This window comes from Hippichthys cyanospilos, chromosome 13 (assembly GCF_059441005.1).
Source record: "Hippichthys cyanospilos isolate Australia breed blue-spotted pipefish chromosome 13, RoL_Hcya_1.0, whole genome shotgun sequence".
NCBI classification, from domain to species: Eukaryota; Metazoa; Chordata; class Actinopteri; order Syngnathiformes; family Syngnathidae; genus Hippichthys; species Hippichthys cyanospilos.
In genome coordinates, this window is record NC_142381.1 from 17,828,842 (window position 1) to 17,840,550 (window position 11,709).

The 11,709-nt window shown below is 38.5% G+C and overlaps 1 long non-coding RNA gene across 1 annotated transcript; it reads right to left on the reverse strand.

Moving 5' to 3' along the window:
* Window positions 1-1,407: 1,407 nt before the first annotated feature.
* Window positions 1,408-6,930, reverse strand: LOC148414098 (uncharacterized). The gene is made up of 3 exons (XR_015867659.1): window positions 6,370-6,930; window positions 5,047-5,176; window positions 1,408-1,843 (listed from the first exon to the last, which is right to left on the reverse strand). It is a non-coding gene; the product is annotated as an uncharacterized LOC148414098 (long non-coding RNA).
* Window positions 6,931-11,709: the final 4,779 nt, after the last annotated feature.

An 11,709-nucleotide genomic window follows, 5' to 3' on the forward strand; every position in this document is an offset into this window, starting at 1 on the left:
GTTTCTGATTTTCCCCAAATTGGGGTTTTTGAGTTTTTCCTTCCCCTTCTGGGAGCTTTGACGGGGGATGCTGTTGTGTACCTTATACTGAAAAGATGTCTCTGTACGACCTCTTTTCATCTGTGAAGCCCTTTGAGACTTCGGTGATTTAGGGCTATATAAATAAAATTGGATTGATTGATTGATTGATTGATCAATCTGGAAACAAAATGAAGCAACAATCTGAAAACCAACCGAATCCCTTCCTCTCAGTGAAAAACATTTAAAATGATTGTCACAAAATAAGGACCCTGATCTCTGTGGACATTTGACCCTGGCAAGTGACTTGAATTTAAACGAACCAATCCGTGAACTCGAAGCACTTTGTCACTAAAGTGCGTCCGGCGTCAGATGTCCCTTGACCAAACCACGCCTCGGTGCAGTGATTTGACGCGACTGCTTTCTGAGTGTAGTGTAGTTTCTGAACAGGAGTGGTGGAACGGAGGAGGTTTGTGATGTATGATGGGCCCAGGGCATGGAGGCAGTTATTTGTTATTAGTAGAAGTTTAAAGACTGTCTTGCTGGGAAGCCAGTGAAGGTGCAGTGAGGTGTGGGTGATGCCTGAGGATGTTGGCAGCCTACCCTTGCTAAGCAGCCTCTACACAACTCTGTCTCAGTAGTCCAAATGAGAAGGAATTAGCAGAAGTGGGCATTTTACATTTTTTTTGCTGGTCCATCATTTACAGTTCCGAGCCATAAACGTCATGATTTTTGAATGCCTTCAACCTTTCGAGTAATACTTTTGAAAACAATTTGAAGAAACCTTTTCCTAGAACAAAGTACTGTATACATTTGACCACGTCATCTCTCACATAAAGACTACAAGTAAAAAGCAAGATTTTGCTGATTTTAATTTACTAGATAATGACTTCTTGGGTAATTTTAGAACTTCTTGTGTTGTTTGACAAAAAGTCAATGAGGCTGAGATTGTCACTTGTGACATGCCCATTGGTTACTTGAAAGCCATCGCTTCCCAGAATGCATTGCTCAACTACTGTATGTGCAAGCAATTTATTCAACCAAATCATATTTAAAAAGCAAAATAACACATGCAATCTCTTAATACTTAATTCTAAACAGAACTTTTGACATAACGCCTGTATAATCAATGTGGTGAACAAAATGGTGTACATTACACAATGCATTTACGTTAATGTAACCATGACTCTAAAACATAGCGCAAACATTGACCTCCCAGCCTACGGCCAACATCAAATTGGAACAATGTTGATCTGTACATTTCTTTGAGGGGAATGGTTGTGAGAGTTTATTGGACGGCACTGTGGAACTTCTACCACAAGAACCGAGAATTAATTGATTGATTGTCATTAGAAATGACCTATTTAAATCAGCTATCAGTGGCTGCAATTGACCACTATATGTCACCAGGTCAATCAGTTCAGTATGTGCACCAGTAAAACTCATAATGAAATGACTTGGATTTGAAGTAAATAAAAGCATGATTATCCACTCAAGAAAGGTTTGTTGAACAAGCATATGAAACTGGTGGGGTTCGCTACCTCCAATGAGGTTAAAAAACACAGCATTAAAGACACTTTCTCCCTTTATTAGCGGATGCATACTAAAATTTTCACTCCATTTAATTATTTCTAGGTACATGTATAGTATATACTGTATATGCTTGCTTCTTATTTAGACTGTGTTTACACTTCCATGCTCCCAAGTACATATATGGCAGTTTAAACATCCATCCATCCATTTTCTGTTGCTGGTTATCCTCGGTAGGGTCCGCTGGCGTGCCGTCCCAGCCGTCTTCCGACAGTAGATGGGGGACACCCTTGAACTGGTTGCGAGGCCAATGGAAGGGCACACAAAGAAAAACAAACATTTACGCACACAATCACACATATGGACAATTTTGAGTACTGTATTTTCCGCACTATAAGGCACACCTTAAAAGCCTTAATGTTTTTTAGAACCCGATGGTGCGCCTTAAAATCCGGTGCACCTTATATATGGATCAATATTGAGATTGGGATTCGTAGATGGGGAATGAACTGATAAAGTAAGCTTTACCTCTTTCTTTTGTGTGTTTACAGTTGAACAAGGTTGGTCATATTGACATTGAGTTACTATGCTACTGAGAGTGTAGACTTATTATTTGAGTTATGATTGTTATTACTCAGAGTATTTCTATATTGTGATTGCACTGGAGGAAAAGTTCCCTGATATAAATGTTGCACTACATGTTATACCTTGCTGTTAAAAGATAAACTGTCACTGAAATATTAATAAAATAAAACATAAGACAGTTGTTTATTCATTTTGGGTGTGAATGGAGTTGTCAGAAAGCTGGTTTGTAATCTACTAATAAAGTTTGACTGCTTCTACTGTTGCGCCTTATAATGCGGTGCGCCTTACATATGGAAAACATTTTAAAATATGTCATTAATTGAGGGTTCTCCTTGTAATCCGGTGCGCCTTTTAGTGCAAAAAATACGGTAATTTAGAGGCATGTTTTGAAATGTGATAGTAGTAGTAGGAGTAGTACTAATAGTAGAGGTGAGATTAAGGCAGAGTATTATTGTTTTGTTTTTGCCAACCTGCTTGCAGCTTTTTGTGTGCAGAATTGTGACATTTGTCCCTTTTTGTTACGTGCGAGTCGCATGAATGTGACCTCGGTATTCTGACTAAAGTTGCATGTCAAAAGATTGGATGCGTATTGGATTTAGCACCCAATACCCAAGTATCCTGGGTCGCATTTTAAAAAATCAGATCTGTGTCGTTCACACTGCTATCAAAAGATGAATTCCAGGTCTGATGGGGGCAAAAAAAAAATCAGAATTAGGTCACTTCAAGCCGCAGTGGGAACCTAGCCATCCAGTCTGTGGAGAAACTCTTGAATACAAAATAATCATAACAGTTTATGACTGGCTATTTGCCTTGTCGTATGCTGTAGGGGAAATCTGTAACCGTCAGACATACCATCACAAAGCATGTTTACTGAAATGAGGTTTCTGCAGCTTGGATTGCAAACTCATAGTCAGGTCTGCAGCAGGCGCTCAAAAGAAATATGATACCTTCAGTGACGAGAGGAATCCAGTTATACATGCTATACCTGACCTTGCCACTACATCCTTACTGATTTAATGCATAGTTTCATGTTATATACTAGCTTCCATTTCACAATAAGCACACCTCTGTTGCGTTACATCCCCTTTGGGAATGTGCTGTGCTGCATGACAATAACCATGACAGGATTAGGTTGGAGTCCTCACCTTGTCCATGTACACTTTTCGACATGCTTGGTGTTTTACAGCTCCAACATGACTCACACAATCAACATTTAGCACCATATTAGGAAGTCCAATATAAAATTGACAAGAGCCCGAGCCTATGTTTCAGCATGAAGAATGAATAGATTGCTTGGGAAAGTGGGAAAGAGAAGTGTTGGGACAAGCGGGTATGACACCATGAGGAAATGAAAACTGACAAAAAAGATTATTTTGTACAGTAGCTGTCCTTTACTGTATTCTGCTCTGTTGTAAATTGCCCTGATATTTGATGGATCTGAGGTCTGAGCTACCCTTTTTTTTTTTCTTTTTTACGCACACATATTCCATCAAAAACCAAAACCAATCATGTTTATTCATGGAAGGTAGTAAATATAGATGGAATTTGTGCAAACACATTGCCAAAATTGGCCAATGGATTTGATTCAGAAACACTCGCAAAAAAATCAGTGTTACTGTGGAATTAATACTTGAATATTGGAAAACACAAATGAAATTTTACTAGATTTCAATTGTTTCATGTAAGAGAGTCGGAAAAAAACCCTGGATGTAATAAATAAACAAAACAAACAACAATCAAAGTAAATACATAAACACTAATGTATTCACTGACTGACTAACACGAATTAATCCTGCTAACCTTGCATGTATTGGCACTTATTGCCTGAGCGACCGTGACAAGGAACATTTAGGTCTGCTAGCTAATTATATGCAGGAGGTAGCATGCACGTCAGGGAGCTGCTGACTGGCTGTTAGTTAAGGCTTTAGCGTCTTTAAATGTCCGAAAACTATGCTATACAGTTATGCTTGCCTTCTCCTTTCATTGATGTTGTCTGAAATCAGGTGGACGCCTCCCAGTTTTGGAGCAACAAAAAACAATATAAATCACTATATTATTGATGATATATATATATATATATATATATATATATATATATATATATATATAATTTTTTTTTTAATTGTCATTGTTTATTATATTGATCTAATTCGTAATGTCTTGCCCTCACCACACACCTCTTCTTTTACAGTATTTGTCTTTCATTGTTCAAAAGTTTTCTTTTTAAATATTTTTTCAAATTCTTTACATAAGTAGAGATAGACAAACAAAGTAAGAATTTCAATGTTTGGACCTACCATTCTACTTTGATTGGGCAGATGACTAATTTGCATTTTAAAACATTTGAATGGTGGCTCGTGGACCAAGTGCTTAGCATATCTGACTTACAGTTTAGGGAATCAAGTTCAAAGCCTACTGGCTCCAACCATCCTGGGTGGAGTTTGCATGTTCTCCCGATACATGTGTTCCCGCCGGGCACTCTGGCTTTCTCCCACACTCCAAAAACATGCATGGCAGGTAAATTGGACATACTATGTCCTTAGGTTTGATTGGGTGCAATAATGGTTGTCTGTGCTCCCTCTCTGTCTGTGCTCTGTGATTGGCTGGCAACCAGTTCAGGGTGTCCCCCGCCTACTGCCTATCGTCAGGTGGGATAGGCACCAGCAAGCCTGTGACCCGTGTGAGGACAAGTGGTTCTAGAAAATGGATGGATGAAACATTTGAATGTCGCGGAACCAGCATATCTCTCTCTCTCTCTCTCTCTCTCTCTCTCTCTCTCTCTCTCTCCCCAAACAGCAGGTTTACTCCTTCTACTTCTCCCAGGTAAATGTCATAAAAATACAACATTAATATAAAAAGAAATGTGAAACCAAGGAAGGCTCGATGGCGCAGTGTTCAGCATGTCCTCCTTACATTTCCTGAGTCCCGAGTTCAGTTCCAGCACTGGCCATCCTGCGTAGAGTTTGCAAGTTCTCCCCGGGCCTACATGGGCTCACTCCAGGTACTGTGGCCTCCACATTCCAAAAACATGACAGGTGCGGCTCTGGAAAATGGATGGTTGGATGAAGTGAAACAATACATTTTCATGTTAAATAAGCAGTGGTTGAACCTGTTACTACTCTCATTTTATTAAACAAACAGCTGTGAGCTAATATTTAACAAAAGATCAAGTGTAGCTAAGTATTCTTAATGATGACAATGATTTTTTTTTCAACAAAAATACAACTGATCAAATTCAACTGATCAAATTTAATTGGGCACAGAATATTTGTCTGTGCTTCATGTCACCAGTAATAATAATGATTTACAATGACAGCAAGTAGAGAGTTTTTCAACTAGCAGTGGAGGAAAACAAGTTTTGTGTTTTTGTTGACTTGTAGCCTGCTGACTTGTAGCCTGAAGCACACTCTCAGTGAAAAACGAAAGTATCCTGTTTGTGCGCAACTGCATTTATTCAGACCGTCATGTCCCCCACACAAATATTATGCTGTTAAAATCTTGGACAAAAACAAAACATTAAAACAAAACATTACAAATTCTGATGGTAACATGCACAGCTCCTCCAGCGAGAACACTGCAAAAAGAAACGTGAAAATCCCTCCGTTTCTTAATACTGTTCATGATGATTCTTGATTCCAATCTTTTTAAAGAACAAAAAAATAATAAAACAATCACTACTAAAGTTTTTTTTTTTTTTTTTTTATAAATTCCTTTGGACGTCTGCTAATTTTGAAGTTGTTGCTTTAAAGTTATATAAATATGTACCATGATTTTCCACCATGGGGCCCACAAGCTTAAACAAGTTTGTCATCCCTGCGCTAAACAATGTTTTAACTGGCTATTTGAATTTGACAACCAGTATGTCTATCCCAGGTTTCACTAGATTCTTGATGTCCAATTACACCACAAGTGCAAAAGCGATGTATGGCAAAATTGTCACTTTATGTAAGAGCAAATGCTGTTTTTTTCTGTGTTTTTAATTAAACCTACCAGTATGAAAAAGATATACAAAGAAGAGCTAGTATAGACCTAATATACTGAATATAAAATATACCAATCCTCAACTGCAAAAAATAAACTGATACAGTTTATTCTATTATTGATACTGATTATTCACTCCCTCTCCTGCAGTGAAGGTTACTCTTGAATAAAACCAACAGTAAGTGCAGATGCTCATTTTATGTACCGTATGTTTAAACAAAATTTCCCTCATTGAAAAGATTTTAATATACTTACTTTGTCCCTGGATATCCTTCGAAATATCCAAATGAACAAGTTGACTCACTTGCCTGTGAACACAATGCATTTTAAGACAAAAAAAAAACATTCATTCCTGATGTGACTTATGATAAGGCGAATCCATTACAACAGCCACTTGCAGCCAGCATACACATTTATAACACTACTAAGCAGTGAGTATATCCATGCTTAAAAGAACACAAAGAGGAACGCTTGATGATCTTCATAACACATGTCACAGCTGTGGAAAAAAAGAATCCCTGTTCTTTGTGCACCTTTGAGCTGAGCGTTTTAGTGGTGGCTTACGGTAGGTTAAAATCTTTCATGGATGATGGAATCTCTAAGCAAACTAGGTACGAGAGATTTTGTGTTTGAATTTGCTTACAAAATCATCCAAGCTCTCTCTTCTCTGCTCTGTGACTGCACAGTCAATGTTTTTTTTTTTTGTTTTTGTTTTTTTTAAATTAATGCCCGAAGACAGCTGCGATAGGTTTCGGCACCCGCGACCCTCGTGAGGATAAGCGGTTAAGATAATGGATGGATGCATAATTCATTGTAAATTAATCAAGGGCCTTTCCAAGTGTGAGCACATGCAGCCCACAGGCTGACAGTTGGCCATCAGTCTTAGTAGGTTCTTGGAGAAACAGTGGGCTATTTATTCACATTTACATTACATTTGAATGAAAATTAACTAATAGAATTCCTCTTACTAGGCTTAAAATTATTAAATATACTGTACCTTAATTCAATATAGCATGGATCCATTTTAGTGTTTGCACGGAATGTCGTAAAAATGCACTTTCGTCAAGCGCTGTCTTATTGCTTCTTTGTTATCAACAACGAGGCTGCGTGGATAATTTTTCCAGTGGACTTTGACACATTATGAAAAGGAAAAATCGGCTTGACGACTCCTTCAGCCCTTAAAACCTGTATTTATATATATTTATATATTATATATGTATATTATTGTAATAATGGATGTTGGCAGGTGGGGGGAGAAACAGTGAAGGGCAGTGAAGGGCAACCTTCCACATTCTGATATCACAACAGTCACCACGGGTAAAAAACGCTTGGGATAATATCCCAAGTAAGATGATCAGCAAATAATCTCAGAAGACCTCCATTTCAAACAAATTGGATGGGTCTGAGGATGACTTCCTGTGGAAGAGTAACAAGGATATTTGCGCTAATGATGAGCAGGAATGAGAGGACATCCTGGAGTTAAGTAGGAGGAGCTATTTGGCGCGTCAGATAGTGATGATGACTTTTAGGGCTTTTCAACAAATGAATATTCAGCTGTGTCAAAAGCATTGAAACTTCATATCAATTTATTGTTGCAATATTAGTTTCAGCCTTTGTGTGTATGAACATGTGTTCATTGTCTCGCACTTGTCTGGTTTCCACCCATTCATTCAAAACAGAAAACCAACGTGAACAAATGAAAACACAATACATACTAAATATGTTACACACGCTTCATTTACAAAGGGCGAATACATACAACGTTCGTTTTAACTTTGAATTGAATTGATTGAATCGTGACTCAAATGGTAAACATTTTTATGTACACGCTAGTGCCAATTGACCGGAGGAAAGCATTTGCTCTTTTTGTCTCGATGTCAATGGCACAGACAAGGAGAAGCAGTCGCTTTTGGCCTCATCCAATCAATCAGCAAAGGAGAACAAAATCTTGCCCGTGTGGGATTCTTTTTTTTGTATCCGGATGTAGACCACATTCGTTTTCCTGTCTGGTGCTTTCTGAACTGTGGAATTGGCCATGGCGGACAGGCGGCGGACCAGATTTTGCAAGTCTTGCGTAGAGTTGTCGGACTGTGGCACAGCGATGTAGCTGTGATGCAGCGCAGCAGACATGTGGAACCGTTCTCCTTCATTAACATGACTGCGTTGTGCTGCAGCGCCCCAATGCAGTAAGTGGAATTGCCAGTTAAGGCAAAGCCTATCAGACAATGTGGGAAATCAAGATGCGTGTGCACATTTTGCAATGTCCGCTTGGATCCAGAAGAATGTGACACATTATCACACAGAAATCAAGTATTGGGTTTAAAACACACACATGCATGGACACATGCCTTGTAAATTAGCCCAAAAATGTATAATTATGATATCAAATGTTAATATGTTGCTGTTTGCATACTATCAAATGTATATGAAACTGTATATAAATTGTTCTTTTGCTGTCAAAAACACATTTTCAAAGTTTTTGTTCATGTTCTATGGAAGGGGAAGACTGTTCAGTTGTTTCAGATGCCAGTAAACCAAAAAATATTATTGTCAAAGTCATTTTTGCTGTTTTCACAAAAAAAAAAAAACCCAAGTGATTTTAAAGAGAAGAGTTCTCTTTAAAATCACTTGGTGTCACTCAAACTAGCTATTTTCAAATAGTAAAATATGTCATTTGACATAATCTATATAATTAATTAATTGTATATCTGCTAATAACTTCAACTATAATATTAAGGCTTACAGTTTTTTAATGGGTCCTAATTTAATAATGTATGCACTATTATCAAGAAAAAAAATCTTTGTACTAAGGTAAAAATATTTTTTTGTGCTTTGCAATAGTTAAAAATAATCTCTGAAACGTAAAAAAAAGTGCAACGATTTACTCAGTTTTTGTTAAATTACTGCCTAATGCCTACTTATGTCACAATCCATCAGTCAGTCACCCCATCCTCTGCTTCACCAGACCTGACCAAACATCAACAGCTGCTGTGAATCACCTGCACAGTGTATAGCCCGGTCCTTTCCTTCCTGAACTTGCCAGATTGCCTCTATGCGCCATGCCGAGCTTTCCAGCACTTCTTCCTGCCTGATTATCTGTGATTTGACCATGTCGACCCCCGATCCTCCGATTGCCTGTTGTCGAGACCTGAACTTTGGTACGTCAACCCTGCCCGAACTCGACCCCCCGTTATCCTACTGTTATATTCCCCTCCGTCTCATCCATCCCCTCTTGAACGATTGTCTGCCACGCGCCAGCTCCCCTACCCCTGACAGCCTCTCCACAGCGACCCGCCCTCATCAGCTTCTACCCCAGCAATTATCTCTCTCTAAATAAACATTCTGTCGCTAAACCCACCTACCTGTGTGTGCTCTTGGGTCTTCCGTTCTGCAGCCGTGTCAACTTATTAGGTTTTGCAGTGTAGTGATAAAACAAAGCGAGAATAAAAAAAAAATGCTTAAAATCTCCTGATTTTTCTTGACCTCTTCATTCTCTCTTTTTCTTGGCACTGAGATGTACAGTGTATCCACTCGGGTGTCTCAAGAAGCTTTTAAAAGCACCGTAGTGCATGTGTCCAGTCGTGCTTTGGTGTCTCATTGCTGTCGTGGTTAAAAGTTTGCACATTCAGTGTATCTCCAAACATCAATTCGAACCTTTGCGAACAAAAGGCATTCCCAGCAGAACTATTTGCCAGGGTTAGCTCACGCCCCTGGTAGCCCAGTCAGAAATATGGCCAAGTTGAGACAAGTTAGCTAATAGCTACGCTCTGCCTCTAACGCCAACAATCAGCCAAAGCCAACACCGTGTAGCTTGCTTGTTGAGCATTGCACCGTCTTCCTACAGTGAGCATCCACTCATGTCATGTTCCACTTGAGGCCTCTAGATGGCGACCTTATGACTCAATTGGCTAATACAGCTGTCTATTAAGTTATATGGGCCGCTCACATACCCAGCTGCCCTTGCACAGAAGCCCGCGCCGTGTTGATGCGAATGCACTGGCTTCTGGCTAAGACAGAAAATATATATGATATATATTTAGTAAAAATGAATTCAAAATGAAATAAACTTTCATTATAGTTATATAATTAGTATCAATTATTATTATATCGCTTATTATAGCTATGATAATGATGTCAGGATATGTCAGGCCGGCAGAGAGGGCCTTGCAGGCCCTGACGGTCCACCATTACGCAATACATAAGCTTTGTGCATCGACACAGAAAAGGGCCTTCCCACAAAGTTCAATGTTTTCTTGAAGAACAAATGAGGTTGATTTAGGGAAAACTAAGAACACCAGGCCAACCATTGATAGGAGGCGTGTCACGTAATTGTGTTTGTTTTAGATTATTTCAGTGCAGTATTTTCCAGTAATACTGTCTGCAGAACAGCCCGAAGCGGTCAAACTGGCTGAGTCAATCTTTGCAGACTTAACTTGCACTAAAAAAGAGATGCATGGCTTATTCAAAGTTAAGATTTCAACACCCCTGCATAAAAAAACAAAGGCTGCTGCTTATCAAATACACTCATACACAGCGGTTCTGAAAGGAAATGACTATGACGTTCAAGAAGGGCAATAAAAACAAAAGTAAATTTTTCTGCATTTCACAACAAAGAATGATGCAATACTTTCAATGATCTTCAAGTGTGATATAAGAGCTAAATGGCACAACTGTGGTGTTGCATAAGGCTTTGAAAGTGGTAAAAGTGAAGCCATAACACATGCAATAACTTATTATTAAGAATACAATATCCATGACACAGAGTTAAAGAGAGAAAGATTGATTGCTCTGAAGCTTATTATTACTGTATGTCTGCTTGTCAAAGAACAAAGTCGGATTTGAAGCAATTACATTCATGTTGTGAGTGTCAAGTGATTTCCTCAGTTATCATCTTTGGGATAGATTTCTTGGACTGATCTTTACTGTGGTCTTGCACTTTTCAGCTACACATGCTTCAGCCACAGTTTCCACCAACAGTTCACACCCTAGAATTAACAAATAGAAATTTTACATTTTATTGACTAATTTATTAATGCGTTACAAATGTAATGTAATTACGGTACTGAATTTCTTTTTGCTGCAACGCGATAGTGTAAGGCATTACACAAAAATGGAGTAATATTTTACTCCGTTCAAATGACAGTAATGCGCAATGCAATGCATTATAATGTATTTATAATATTAATTGAAGCAGTTGATAACATGAATGCAGTTCCTTTGGTTGCCTTGAGATGGCACATGTATTGTTGGTATGCATAGAACGTTATTGAAGTTGTTTTATTGATAGATTTTTTTTTTTTTTTTTACGTTTCCAGCAATCTAGGAATCAATTTGCAAGTCCAAGGGAGGAATAATATTCATTTTTGAGTATGTAAATTCACTTAAGATTAGTTTAAGTTTATTCCACTGGATGTGTAATAGGCGTAATGAGCTACATTTCGAATGCCAAATTCATATTTCCAGGTATGTGTGTGTGAGCGTAATGTAATGTGGCACATCAATCAGGACTAATCTTGGTCCATTCTTTTTAACAAAACTGCTGTAGTTCGGTCAGATTCCTGGGACGTCTGGCATGAGTTGCTGTCTTGAGGTCAT